The sequence below is a fragment of the Lepisma saccharinum genome, chromosome 29 (genome assembly GCF_977018435.1).
Source record: "Lepisma saccharinum chromosome 29, izLepSacc3.1, whole genome shotgun sequence".
NCBI classification, from domain to species: Eukaryota; Metazoa; Arthropoda; class Insecta; order Zygentoma; family Lepismatidae; genus Lepisma; species Lepisma saccharinum.
Window position 1 is genome coordinate 15391783 of NC_139257.1, and position 14766 is coordinate 15406548.

At 41.2% G+C, this 14766-nt stretch overlaps 1 protein-coding gene across 4 annotated transcripts in view; it reads left to right on the plus strand.

Annotated features, from left to right (window-relative positions):
- LOC145981531 (uncharacterized) overlaps positions 1 to 14766 on the plus strand; it is a 230463-nt gene that overhangs the window by 174668 nt on the left and 41029 nt on the right. The gene's annotated exons all lie outside the window — the stretch shown is intronic.

Below are 14766 nucleotides of genomic sequence, written 5' to 3' on the forward strand. Positions count from 1 at the left end.
TCTAGATATTCTCAAAAGTTTTGCGATTACGTAAGTCTAGTAAACTATTGATAATATCTAGATAACTGTGAAAGCAAATTACACGAAAGTTCACGTCAATGCTCTATAAGGAATTCTAAGCGTATGTAATTTTTCAGATTTTGGAATATCAAAAAGGATATGAATGGAAAGGAAAATTTTGAAAAAAAAAATGCCGGTAGAATGTCTCAACTACCCACCACTGTCGTAATTTATTCCAGTGTACGTATAACATTCCAATCCAAAGCATACCCTACACTTGGGTTGTGCCCATAGGCGCCGACTCCATGGGGCTTGGGGGAGCTCCAGCCCCCCCAATATTAACGATGTGGGGCAGAGCCCCCCTAATAATTTTGCTTAAGAGGATCTAATGTATTATTTTGCTTCTCTTGTAAAGTTGACTCTGAATTGTCCCACACGAACTTAACTATAAATACATATTTGAAATGTTCTAGACCATCAACTTTGGGAGCTATGACCAGCGACGGCAAAACACATGACTTATTACTATATACTAAGTATTGTTAAAATTTTTTACTAAAAGGAGTTTCAAAAGACTACGTGCATGAACTAGGGTAGTGGATGGGATGTTTGGGCTACAAATGGCTCTCGTATGACATTCAGAACGAGATCATTGATAGATATATTAGGGAGATCTGTTTTGCGCTCCGTGGTAGCAGATATTAAAAGTCGGGAATATTTTGCTATTATGGTTGACGAAACTTGTGACATATCCATCCTTGGACATTTAATATTCTGCATTCGAACTGTCAATAAAAATTTTAATATTTCTGAGGAATTCGTGGGCTTTTATGAGATTCCGAACACTGAGGCCAAAACTTAAAAAAAGGAGAGAGTGTGTCATCCATTAATTTATTTCAATGATCAGAGCCCTCCAATAATTTTGACAAGTCGGCGCCCCTGGTTGTGCCACTTTACAGTGAAAACAATCAGTGGGCAGTGAAAGTGGACTTCGATCGTTTTACTTACAGCCTTTCGCGTGTTATGCGACCAGAATACGGATATAATTTACTTGAAAAATCCAGAAAGCATCATGTTTGCCCTGAGAGAGAAATCAGAACACCCAAATAAATGAGTTGCGCGTGGCTCCTGCTATTTGCCACAGCCTGATTGGGTGTACTGACGTACAGCAAACAGGCGGATGTGTGACAGGCAACGAAACGACACCATTTGCTTACCTTGTCTGTTTTTGACTGAAATAGACCAAGGGCAACGCAGACACCGAACTTGTCCCAAACTGGATCACCACCTCCCACGTTCCCTGCAATCTGCAATCGTGTGTGCATGTGCAACCTCTCTAGACTCTTGCAGTAGGCACATGCTATTTCATATATTTTACTTTGTGCTGTTGTCAGAATGTTGACAAGCGACACAGCAGTCGTTCCTGTGACGGTGGAAGAGGACGTAATCTAACGGCACACGAGAAGAAAACGACCAGAAAGATTAGATCACTGTAGTGGCGTATACAGAGTCCAATATCTGGACTATGTCACGTGGTTCTAGGCTATGAATAGAAATAAGTTTACCAACTCATAGGAAATCAGGTTGCCAACTCATAGGAAATCAGGTTGCCAACTCATAGGAAATCAGGTTGCCAACTCTCAGGAAATCAGGTTGCCAACTCCAGAATCGCAATCATCATTTCACTGATGTGAATAATTTTATTTACAATCTCTGATCGATTTTCTTCCTGTATTTTATTCTTTAGACTTCAGGCTTCGCAGATAGCCTAATTAGCCTAGAATATCCGCTCCTGCTGTAGAGTGATTGTTTTCCTCATTCCATCTTCTACAGTCGTCTGTGCTTGATGATTGTCGTATACCAGACCTGATCTGTGTCATCAGTGTGCGCCAGACCATATCATTATATGTTGTTTAACGTTATTCTATTGTCTCGTTTCTATCATGTATGCTGTTAATATGCATCGTCCTTCGTGATAAGGAAAGGACGTGTAGTGACTATATTATAATGTAAGTTGTTTGTGCATATCATGTTGATGAGTTTGCGAATAACACGCTTTTGCTTGTGACTGGTGGTATTCTTTCCTCGGCACTCTGGTATACCGAAGAATCTCCACTCGACAATGATATCGTCTTGGATCATCGGTATCTGTCCCTTGCTGCTTTTTTCGCCCCTTTTCTGTGGGTCCTAGTGGCTTATACCTCGTGAGTCTAGGATTTCGTCATTGTCAGATTTCAACACTTTTGGTTACACCCACTTCATTCCTGATAACTGACACCCCACACATAATATGATTAGTTCTCCTCTTTCCATCGAATTTTTGGCGTTCTTATTTTCTTCACATTTTGTTAATCGCGACGACGAGGATGAGCAATAATAGATAAGTGGTCCAAATGGAAGAAAGGAGGGATGCTTGCTCAGGTTTCCAACTCTCAGGAAATCAGGTTGCCAACTCTCAGGAAATCAGGTTGCCAACTCCAGAATCGCAGGTCGACTGGGGGATGAGCGTGTGCTTTAACATGGGAACAGTCGGGCGACCGGGGGATATTTTATGCATTTTTTTTTCTAGCTGAGGGGATACCATTCTCCCAGTGAAATTTATTTGATTTGTTCATTGTCATCGGTGAAATGAAATTGACGAAGGCGCAAAAGATCACTTCTCTTTTGGACTCTTGAGGGAGCAAGAGGGAGGGTAACTGACCCCCCCCCTCTGTCCGTCACCCAGTTTTGCGAGTGAGAGAGATCCTCCTTTTGTCATCGAAATGAAAGAGTTATTCCGCGTTGTATTGTGGGTTGCATGTGTGTCAGGATGGTTGCGCGGTTTCACTTTCAGCCAGATCCTATGCCGAGTTTTGCTCGCGCCTGTGGGCGAGATGAAGTGTGTCTGTCGTGGGAGGCCTTGGTCCGCCCCCGGAGCAAGTCGATGCGTATTGATGCCTGGTCGACCTTCTCCAATCAACCCATTGAACGGGGTGCAATGAAAGCTCACATCAATCACGTGGTCAGCGACGACAAACAGAACTGTTGGGAAAGTGGCAAAATTTGGCGCATTTCTCCCGAGCAATCTAATTTTGATGCACCAAAAGTACATCACCAACAATTTATACACTTTTAATGTTTCTCTACGCAGGGAAATTCAAGCAAAATTTTAGGTGATAATGGAAAGGATACATTTTAGGAAAAAATAGAACTATACGAGTAAATTTGACTTGGAGGAATGATCAATATTTTCCCATTACGCAGGGTTGAATGGGTTTGGATGACTCAGAGTTGACTGTTGTCTCTGAATACTTTCAGCATGCTGATTCCAAAAATGAAATCCATTTTTACCCATTACGTATAGTTTTTTCAGAAAAGAGCAATATATTAACTGCCTTAATTTCACAATAAAATGTATAGTTCCATCATTTCCTCAATAGATGGCTCTGTTTAGATGGTGGTAAAATATTGGTTTCCTACAATACAAATTCTCCAATTTTGAACTGTAAATGCACATAGAATAGTAAGCATTTAATCCACATTCTATCTTCACAAGACACATTGACATGAAAAATGTAAACTTTGATTACTCAAGTTCCATCTTCGAAATCCATCATGAAAATTTCCTTCACAAAATGTCCAAAACTCAATGTTATAAATGTAGTGTTGGGTTGATTGAACTTAATTACGTGGAGATAAATCCTGATGTGATGGAAAGAAATTTATGTCCTTCCAGAATCCCCTATTGGTTTGTAAACAACCGAAATTCCTTTGTTTAAATTTATTTTATTGCGTTCTGTAATAGGCGTAATGGAATGAGAATTTTAATTGTGATGGGGAAAAAATGGATGTAATTTCCGTGATCAGCATTCAAAATACTTTCAGAATCACCTATTGATTTGAAATCGTCCATTTTTTGAAAAAAATAATACAGTGTGGTGTTATAATTCTAAGTTATAAAATTAATGTGTAAGAAATATATCATAAACTTACTGTTTGTGTTCATTGGGCCACCGCCGCCGAGAACAATTTATTTTTCACACGTTGTTTGCTGTGTTACCTGTATGTCGCTTGTCTCCATTTTAGGTTGAGGATGAATGATGATTGCATGAAATTGCTGAAGGGAGAAAGAAACACCCATGTCCAATGTGTGACTCGAGATGTCCATACCCAGATTCGAACATAGGACCTTCCACTCTGTACGCCGCACAGAGTGAGACGACAAAGACGAGCCACAGGTTCCGTGAAAGAAAAAAAAAATATGGTGGCACTTTTGGCTTTGATTATATATACGAGGTGTGGCTAGAAAAATCCCGGATGGATGTTGCTGTCGACAAACGGCAAGCGCGTTAATTTCGAGAGGTGCATGAGTGAATAACGTGATATCCTGCCTATCGACTGTGTAATTTCCCAGGGTGCGCGGTGCTCAGTTCGGCTGTAGCTTGTCGACGAAGTGAACCGTACTCCTGTGCTTCGTCGGAAACTTTGTTAAGTGTGAAAGTGGAACAGCGTATCAATGTGAAGTTTCTTATGAAACTCTGAAAATCCGCCACAGAAACTTATGTTTTGTTGAAGGAAGTGTACGGAAATGAGTGTTTATCACGCACGCAAGTGTTTGAGTGGTTTCAAAGGTTTAAAGAGGGACGAGAAGTGATCGCGGACGACTCGCGTCCTGGACGGCCTTGCACGTCAAAAACTGAATTAAACATTGCAAATGTCGGTGAATTGATTCGAATTGTGTACCCGAAGTTCAAACTGTCAACCAACATTATTTCATTACGTTGCTGACGACCCTTCGTGAGCGAGTAAGAAGACGACGACCTGATTTCTGGAAAAGCAAGTCATGGATTCTTCATCAGGACAATGCTCCTGCCCACACCAGAACATCCACGCTATTCGCCGGATCTAGGTCCGTGCCACTTTATTTACCCCAAAGGTCAAATCAGCACTGACAGGAACCAGATTTACGACCGTAGAATCTATGAAAACAAAAGCTACGGAGGTCATGAACATGGTTTCAGAAAATGATTTCCAGCAATGGAAGGTTCGTATGGAGCGGTGTAACGATAGTGCAGGGAAGTACTTTGAAGGGGATATTGTTCGTATTGTACAAAATAACCCATAAAAGATTTCGTAGCATCAGTCCGCTGTTTTCTAGCCACACCTCGTAGTTTTTGTGGCAACATAGTCGTCACTATAACGCCGATCCCGGCAACAGTTGGCATTTCCTGGTCGTTTCTGGACAAGTTTTCCTTTTTTAAAAAATGTACTCAACCGGACTTTGCATTTTATGTAACAGTGGCGGCAACTTCCTCTTTGAATGCGAAACAGGTATGCGGGAGTCATTTACGGTGCTAGATTTATGCGCTTAATGTTGTCGCTCGAGGATGCTTTTTGGGGGATAATAAAAACCACACACATATAGGAGGTTTTTGAGCGAAATAACATTATTTTGTTCAGGACTTGTTTTTGTTAATTTAGTACAGTTTTTAAGTGTAAATGGCCATTACAAGTGCTGAAACTTGGAATATAGAAATAAACGTAGACAACGCAAAAACACCACGGTAAGAGGTACTAAATTTGAATTCCTTCCCGGGCGGGGTGATTTTAGGCGGGAATTTTTCCACTAGTGCCTCTGCTCTGGGGTTCACCTAGCCTCTAATGAATGGGAATCTACTTCCGTGGCGGAGTGGTTATGAGAGCGCGTTATGACAGAAGGAGCCCCAGGCTCGAATCCCGGCCTGGTGTTCTTTGCGAGTACCCCGTTATCAGTTTCATCACCCATCGTTGCGATTTACCAAAAGTAGATGAGAAACGACATGCATGAAACGACAAAAATGAAATTAATAAATGGGTACCGGGGGATATAGGCAATCGGAGCATGATGCTGATCGCTACACCTCCATAAATAGCCTATATTGTAAATTCGTGGAGCCCAACCTACCACATCTCCCCCATTTGCTTTCACGACATGTTGCAAAGCGCAAGAGGAGCTTTATATCGAGAGCAACATTGTGCCAACTATCATCTTGTACAGTCAAGGCAATATGCCCACCACTATTTTAATTTTTTTTATTCTACTTCCTGTTTTGTTTTAAGACTCGAATGGGAGAGGAAAGAAGAGTTTACAGGATTCTTGTTGGGAAACCTGATGGTAAGGGACCTGTAGGAAGGCCAAGACGAAGATGGAGGGATAACGTTGAGATTAAATCGGTAAGGATGGAAAAGATTGGATTGATCTTGCCCAGGATAGGGACAGATGGAAGGCTTGTGTTGCTGCAGCCATAAACCTTGGGGTTTAAGAAGGTCAGAGAGTTAGTTAAGTTTTGTTTTAAGGAGTGGGAGTCTGCTGATGCGAAGCATATGTTGACTTCTGCTTATTGAAGTTTTATTTCAATTCTTGAGCATCATATTGTGGAAACTGATAATGGATAATTCACCTACTATTACTTATGCCGTTGGGTATACCATCCCTACTTACAAACCCAGCTTTTTTATATGGGTATAGTCTCCCCTGAGATTTCGCCACCACTTATTGTGCAAAGTAACGCCTTTTGTCATCCTCTCAGAATTCCCTGTGCTCTGGCGTGTAACTTTACATGACAAGCGGCCGTAACAGGCGAAATTAATCCCCAGCGCCAACATGTTCTGCAACCCGCCGTCCCTTCCTTCATTAAGGACGCCTCCGCCGGTGGAAATCCGATTCGTTCCACGTTACATGAGCTCGCCATACGCGAAAGCAAGCGACCGCAGACTGCACGCATCGTGCGTGTACGCGTAATGTAATGGTGCTCTTGCAGAAAAGTGAGTACGTGCGAGGGGTTTTGTCGAAACCTAACACCCTGAATCACGTCACACAATTCAAACCGGTGCGTGCTCTACCAGCAGAAATATTACGCCTTGTGTAGGATGTATCCGTTGTCCAGTTACGTAGCAATAATTGTAACGGAATTTCAAGTCTGGCGATGTCTGTTCTTGCAGGGATGCTTGGACGCTACGCTCCGATTGAATAACCACGAATTTGCAACTTGGAAGCAAGGTTGTAGGTGGCAACCCTGGAAAATGCAATCATTTGAGTCGCTGCTCACGTGGAAGAACAGAGTTGCCAACCCTGTTCTCTGAGCTATGAGACTTTAGAATTGTCAATGAATATTTATCACTTCGTAAGTGGGTTGGAGGAGGGGGTATTAATCCTTGAACCAATCAAGAAGGAACCTTACAAAGGCGGATTTAAGGGGGAGGGCTCGTGGTCTCCTCAAACAAGAAATATGGTTTTAAAAAGAGGCTGCAGTGATTCGCTTGGGGTGCCACGAATAATATTTAAAATACTTCACTCATAATATTTTATATAAAAACAATACAAACAATATTACATATTTTATTATTATTATTATTATTATTTATTATTTGAAGTAGGGTTACACTTAAGCTTACAGTATTTTTACACGAATTATCTTACAATAGAAACAGCTTTTTGCCCTACATGGATTAATTTCTTAAGCTATACAATTCTGCTAAATGTTTATAGATGTATAAAATATGGAAAAATATAAGTGTGCCTATATAATTGAGACACACAAGGAATAAAAATACACAAGGAATAAAAACACACAAGAAATAGAAATTAAGTAAGTATATGTGAAGGAGGCAAAGAGGCAAATGAGGCACGGTGTCAGTATTCGTAGATTAACATCTTAATTTGTTGTTTAAATTTGGCCAAATTTCTCTCCTTTTTCCAGGCTACAGGCAGTTGATTCCACGCCTTACTTGCCAGAGATGACAGGGATTTTGATCCGTATCTTGCCTTGTTACATTTTGGTACTCGGATACTATTGGTGTTATTAGATCGCAGATTGGGATAATGCATGTTACTACATATAATTACCTTGCCGCTTAGTAAGTGGTTGTGTGTGTGAATTGCCTGATGAATTTTGAGTAGGAACGCATATTTTCGTCTGGATTCAAGCGTGGGTAGTTGCAGTTCTTCTCTGCTCGATCGTGAAGTCATGTGTGGTGTATTTCGTATACTACGAATTGCCCAATTTTGCATTTTTTCTAATTTGTTGGTGTTATTTATGTTAATCCCATAGAGTACAGAGGAACAATACTCAAGTAATGGCCTAATAAATGCCTTGTAGAACGCTAATTTGTGAGCAAAGTGCACATATTTGCAGACATATTGAAACTGTTTGATTCTAGGTGCTGCACGTGCACACATAATCTTCACATGTTGTGAAAAGGATAAATTCTTATCTAGGTACACACCAAGATATTTTAGACTCTCACTTGGTTTTATATTCGAATTACCTATTTTAATATTGTCAACTTGCGTGATGTTATTGTTTTCCGTGGATAATATTAATACTTGAGTCTTAGACTCGTTCACTTTCAACATGTTAGATTGATACCACTCAAGAACTTCGGGCATGCTTTTTTCAATATTTGCAATTACTTTTTCTAATTTGTTAGATGCGCAGTACAGGAGACAGTCGTCTGCGTATAGATACAAATCAAAGCCAAATTTCTTGCTTGCGATATCATTTACAAACATGTTAAAAAGTTTTGGGCCCAGAATTGATCCCTGAGGTACACCGATAGATACATTAAGACCGTACGAAATCGAGTTGCCAACTTTTGTATCGATACTCCTATTGTGCAAATAGCTTTCGATCCAGTTGCACGCAGTAGCAGAAAAATTGAATTGCTGATATAATTTCTGTATTAATAACTTTGATTGAACACTGTCAAATGCTTTAGTGATATCTAGCGAAATTATGCCGATGTATTGCTTTCCTTTACGATCTAATACATGCCGCCAGTTATGTAACAGTTCATGCAGGAGTAATTCTGTTGAGTGATTTTTCCTAAAAGCGAATTGTCTGTTAGTAATTAGGTTGTTACAATTTAAGTATTGTTCTAATTGTTTATCTATTACCTTTTCAAGAATCCTACTTAATGAGGAAGTTATCGATATGGGCCGATAATTATTTAATTGCGTTGGGGACCCCCCTTTAAATATAGGTGTGACCCTTGCGTGTTTCCAGCTGTTGGGAAAGATTTCGCTTTTTATGGATGAATTAATTATATCGGTGAGAGGTTCTGTAATCCATGGGGCGAGCAGATATAATATGCGATTACTTATTCCATCGAAATCTGGACCCTTTCTGACATTAAGTTTTTGAAGGATTTTCAGTACGTCATCATGTGAGACGGGTGTAAAATCGAAGCTGGCTTCTCTAGATTGACTGGAGTTTTCAATTTGTTTGCTAGTTTCATTTTTCTTGAGCGTTAAATCATTTGTGAATATATTCGATATTGACTTTCCGACATTAGCAAAGTGGTAATTCAGGACATTCGACACCCTCTCAGCTTCGGTAATTATTTCATTATTGTGTTCAATAGATGTGATGGATTGGTTTTTATTGTCATTTCCCGTTAAAAAACTAAAAATCTTGAATTTATTGTTGCCTGCATATTTACCAGAATAGATCTGTTGAAGGAGATAGTTTCTTTTCGCCTCTTTTACTGTTTTTGTTACGTAGTTCCTTAAGATCTTATATTGTTCCCACGTGTAATTATTATTATTATTATTATTTGAACTGCGTGCGCGCTTAAACATCCGGTTCTTGAGTGATATCAATCTAAGAAGACTACCAGTGATCCAGGGGCGCTTGTTGGCCCTAACGCGAAACGTTTTTATTGGCGCATAGACATCAAGAGCTTCGGTTATTAATGACTGCAAATATGTTACCTTATCGTTTATATCCGGCATCGTTGATGTTTTGTGAAATGGTAGATAGGAACGATGATCAACGAATTGCTGTTCAGGGAAATTTTTAAATGAACGCCTAGTTACTAGTATTCTAGGAGATCTTTGTGGCCTCAGATTAATTCTTGTGCATATCAGAAAATGATCGCTTAAATCATTCATTGCCACAGCGGATTTAACATGCATTTCTCTCTTGTTTGTAAAAATGTGGTCTATGAGACTTTCACTTTTGTCGGTCACGCGTGTCGGCAGACGAACGAGCTGCTTGTACCCCGCTGATTCCATCGTGTCGAAAAATGCATTATCCCCTGCAGTAGGTTTCATGACGTCATGATTTGTATCTCCAACGAGAACCGAAGCGTGGCAAGCCGGAAGAGATTGCAAAATAGTTTCTAATTTTCCATTAAAAGTGACGGCGGCCTTGGGATGTCTATACACGCATCCGATAATTAAGGGTTTGTCGTTTTGTTTGAGTTTCAAAGACACCCACAATCCTTCAATGTCCACATCCGACACAGAATAAATAAGTTCCGATATTATGTTGGTTTTTACGTAAACAATAATGCCGCCCCCTTGCTTAGAAGAGCCACGATCGAGCCTATACATTTTGAACCCTTCAATTGCGACGTGCCGATCTGGAATAGAATCATCTAGCCAAGTCTCGGTGATTGCAACGTAAGTGAAATTAGTTATGTTTGAAGCTGCGATTTGATCTATTTTGTTCTTCAGCCGGTTAATATTGATGTGGCCCACCGTGATATTTTCTGTGTTATCTGGGATTGCGAGGTCCTCTACTTGCGGATACAAGTTTGCAAGGAATCTCCGGTTCGCCACGCTCAGGCAGTGCAACGCCACGGGGGGTGTCGGGTCGTTGCCATGCGGGGAGGGAGGAAGGCTATTTACAGCCCCAGCATTGTGGTCTCGACCTTGGCCTCGGGGGGAAGGGAGAGAGTGGCCATTCTTACAAATATCAGGGAACATCTTTCAGGGGTGTCCAACGAACTATCTGGCACTGACACAGCACAACATCGACCTTTTGCCTCCTTGCATTCAAATTAACAAATCTCATGATTAATAAAATGATTGGAAATAAGTGTATATATATAATATATGTGTAATGGAAATGAAGTTGTTTAAAGGGGAAGGATATAAGTAAAATATATGTGTATAAAGTTGAGAACCATAATTGAAGTGAGTGAAATAATAGTGTCAATTACTGTATGTAATGAGTGCCAGCCGAGGGTTAAGTTTGTCACTTTCTATACTTGCTTAGGTCGTCCAAGCGATCAATTTTCACTGTGGCGTTGTTGTGCAGTGCCAAGATATTGCCATCAGAAGTCCACACACGCTGGAAAGTTCCACTATTTCTTACCTGGTGAAATAGTTGCAGGTTCTGCCGGGTGAGGTTCTCCGTGATGGAAATGTGGGGGGCGGAATCCTTCAGGAGCTTCTTCTTCTGGAGCACCAACCGACGAGTCCTGTAGGATACGAAACGCACGATCAGCGCCCTGCTCCTCCCGTCGCGTCGCTTCGCTCCCAGGCGGTGGCATCTCTGGAGCTGGGATGCATCGACGGGAACCTGCACCTTGTCCCGGAGGATGTCCAGCACCTTTTCCTCGCAGTTCTCTTCTTCCGATTCTCCCACACCATGGATCACGAGGTTCAGTCTCCTGTCGTATTGCTCAATGGAGTTTATATGCGACTGTAACACACTCACGGTGGATCTGAGGGCCTTGATTTCTGCATCATATTTTTCCTTTGTTTTGCAAACGGCTTCCTCCACAGCCTCGGCTATCATTTGCGTCAGAGAAGTCTTTATTAGCGACTGTACTTTGTCGCTAACGAAGGCCAGGGCTATCCTCTCGTCCAGATCCCCCAGTTGAGAGTTCAGTTCTTTAGCAACGACTCTCTCCATCGTGCTCTCGATTCTGCTCCATTCACCTTTCGTGATACCCATGTTGCCAGAAAAATATATCTAATGCACAAACACTCAAACTCGAAATGCTGCTCCTGCAAAGATTTGCACTCACAAAAAATCACGTTCACTGCAGCACAACGTTCACTCCCTTCAGAAAATCACCTCACCACATACTGTCCACCCCTGCACGCGGAGCTAAGGGAAAACACGTCCGACCTCCGTGGCCGCTATCCCGGAACATCTATGATCTAGCGATCAAGCATCTTATCATCTTCGACCCCTCTTGAAACTCTTCTGGATCCGCCACTGGTACGTTACCATGGTGACAAGAAGCAGTGCATTACCAAGCGTAACAGGTTAGGTATAGGACGTGGATACATTTTTGGAATGCCTCTGCACTTCCCGACCTGCGAGGGGAGAGCAGATGTTGACTGACTGACTAGATGCGACGGACTTACCCCATGTTGTTTCACCGTTCGGGTTCTTCAGTTGCCAACTGCAGCGAATTATGTTGATAGTGTACATACAGGAGGATTTGCGTGTGAAAGAAAAACTTCCTTTATACATGCACAAAGTCCACTTTTCTTCATCACTTTACTGAAGTTTACATGGATGATCGAAATTTCCAGTGTCCCTTTATGGGTGTGGGCAATTAATTCTTTCTGACTGTTCCTCCTCAATTTGATGCAGTATTCATCCCCGTTGCCGCGATTAGCTTAAAGAAGCATAAACGCGACATAAAATAAAGCCCGAATCACACGGAACTGGATTTCCAGTAGGAATGCCCTAGTTGGCGCTGGACTGGCTACACCTCATCTCATCTGCACCTCATCTCTTTCCTTATTTTTATCGAGAAGCTAACCAAACAGCCAACACTCGGAAACCACAGACAAAAAACTCTCCATTGCAAACTCACAGATTATCTTCACATGGCCAAACTTTGCTCCGATTGGCTGTTCCACAGAACCCAGTCGAGAAAAGCCAGTTGCAATTAGAACATGACCTATACCTCAAAACCAGTCAAGCAGCCAGCCAGGCAGCCATCACTTCCCAGTTCAGCGCCAACTAACTGGTTATCCAGTTCCATGTGATTCGGCCTTAAAGAAATACAAGCGACCGTTCCGTGAGATGTCTAAAAGTAGCATCGCCACGACGCCAGTGATCCCGTGTTCGAATCCCGGCCTGAGTATGGGTGTTCTTTGGTAGTGTAGCTTCATCAATTTCATATCATCACCACTCATCCTCATCTTCGCGATTAGTCAAAAGTGGCAGAAAAACTAAGTAAAATAAATCAACCTAAAGTAATGTCATAAATGCGCCACTAGGCTTTGGCGGGAAATGGAGAAAATTGTTTGTTCTTGCATCTTGTCATTTTTACCTATTGGTAGGGACGTGAAGTTTTATTTTTATTTTTATCTGAATTTCGATGTTATTTTTTTTTTACTGCAATTCGGTCTTATTTTTCGCGGTTTAGGGCAAAATTCGGTGTTATTTTTACATGCATTTTTACTGTTCTTTTCTTGCTTAAAATTTTCATATTGTTTTAGTTCTGGAAATTTAGACAAATTTTAGTTTTATTGACAAAAAAAAAATATGGCGTATCTTTGTGAGAAATAACCAAATTTTTCCCATTTGGAAAACTATTCCCATCTCATCAGCCGCTAAATATGAAATGTTTATCGAATGATACCACACAAATCTTTGAACACAATCATACACATCACATTTCCCTAAAATTGCCAAAAAATCCTTCTGCGACCGTTTAGTGTATACACATATACGCGACCCCCCCCCCCTCCCCCCACACACCCGCTTCTGAAACATAACAGGTGTTTCTCGCTGAAAATATTCCCGTTCCTACTAAATTTCTTCTGGGAAGATCTCTCCTGAGCGAATTCTATTTCAGGACGAGGTTAAACACTGTCAGTCATATCTGCGTGAAAATGCAATAAATGAAGCGTGATAATATATTTTGAATCGAACTATCGCCAGCTAGACTACAAATGACAGAATAGCGCTTCAGGTAGTTCTTTTTGAACAGTAGAGTTGTTATTTCCAGTTTATATTGCATATTTCGCGATGTTTTTCGCGTTAAAGTGTAAAATTCGGTGTTATTCTTAAAAATTGGCATAATTCGCGTTATTTCGCGATTCCGAAACCGAAAACTTGCTTCCATTACCTACCCAAATGCATTTTAAACACTTTGTTTTGCTTTAAACTTAACGTCCCTACCTATGGGTCTCACGCTCTATCAGTTATTTTGTCCACCCATTACCGTATACTGTACATTTGTACTATATACTACTACGTGGTGGCTCGGAATCAATTTAAACTGTATGTCTAGCCCCCATTAGCCTAACTGAGCTAAAAATCGACTTGAAGAAACTTTGTTCTTTGTTCCACCAATTTATTCAGCACTTTCTCCAGTGTTGAGTGCAAAAATGGAAGTTCCATCTGAACGTTTCCCGGATTTGCAAGGATTTATCTCCTTCCGGCGGCTAATCCAGATGGAGCCACCTGGAAATTAAATTGTGCCGCTGCGAATTAGATTTATGCCCCGAATGGCTGGAGCCTCCAGGCGGTAAATCAAGCGTTTTGCAAGGATTGTCCGCTTCACGGAGCAGCCGAGTGTCGCCGGATATCCTTTCGTTGTCGTCGGGGATTAACGATTGCAGGCGCTCATTATAAGCAATTAATTCTCTCGAATAACGTTCCTGAATTATGCGATGCACTTGCTTACATTTTCAAATCTTCTTCCGTAGAAATGAATTTTCTTAACATTAAAGTCAACATTTCAAATATTGAATAAGTCCACTTTGTGTTCAGATGGGCTAGTCGAGGCTGTATCTACAGTTTATAAAGTATGCAATGTGTCTTCATCGGGGATCATTACAGTAGTTTCCCGATTTCAAATATCATGCATTATAGTTAACCAAAGTCTTCGGTCTACGAGGGCCTTTCGATGGCGTAGTGGTAACGTCGTCGCCCTGTAATCAAGGGATGGTGGTTTCCATACCGGTGGAGGGACGTAGTGGTTCGGCCCCCACTTAAAACTGTAGGCCCAAGTCCCGATTAGCCTAACTGTGGATTTAAAAACTCA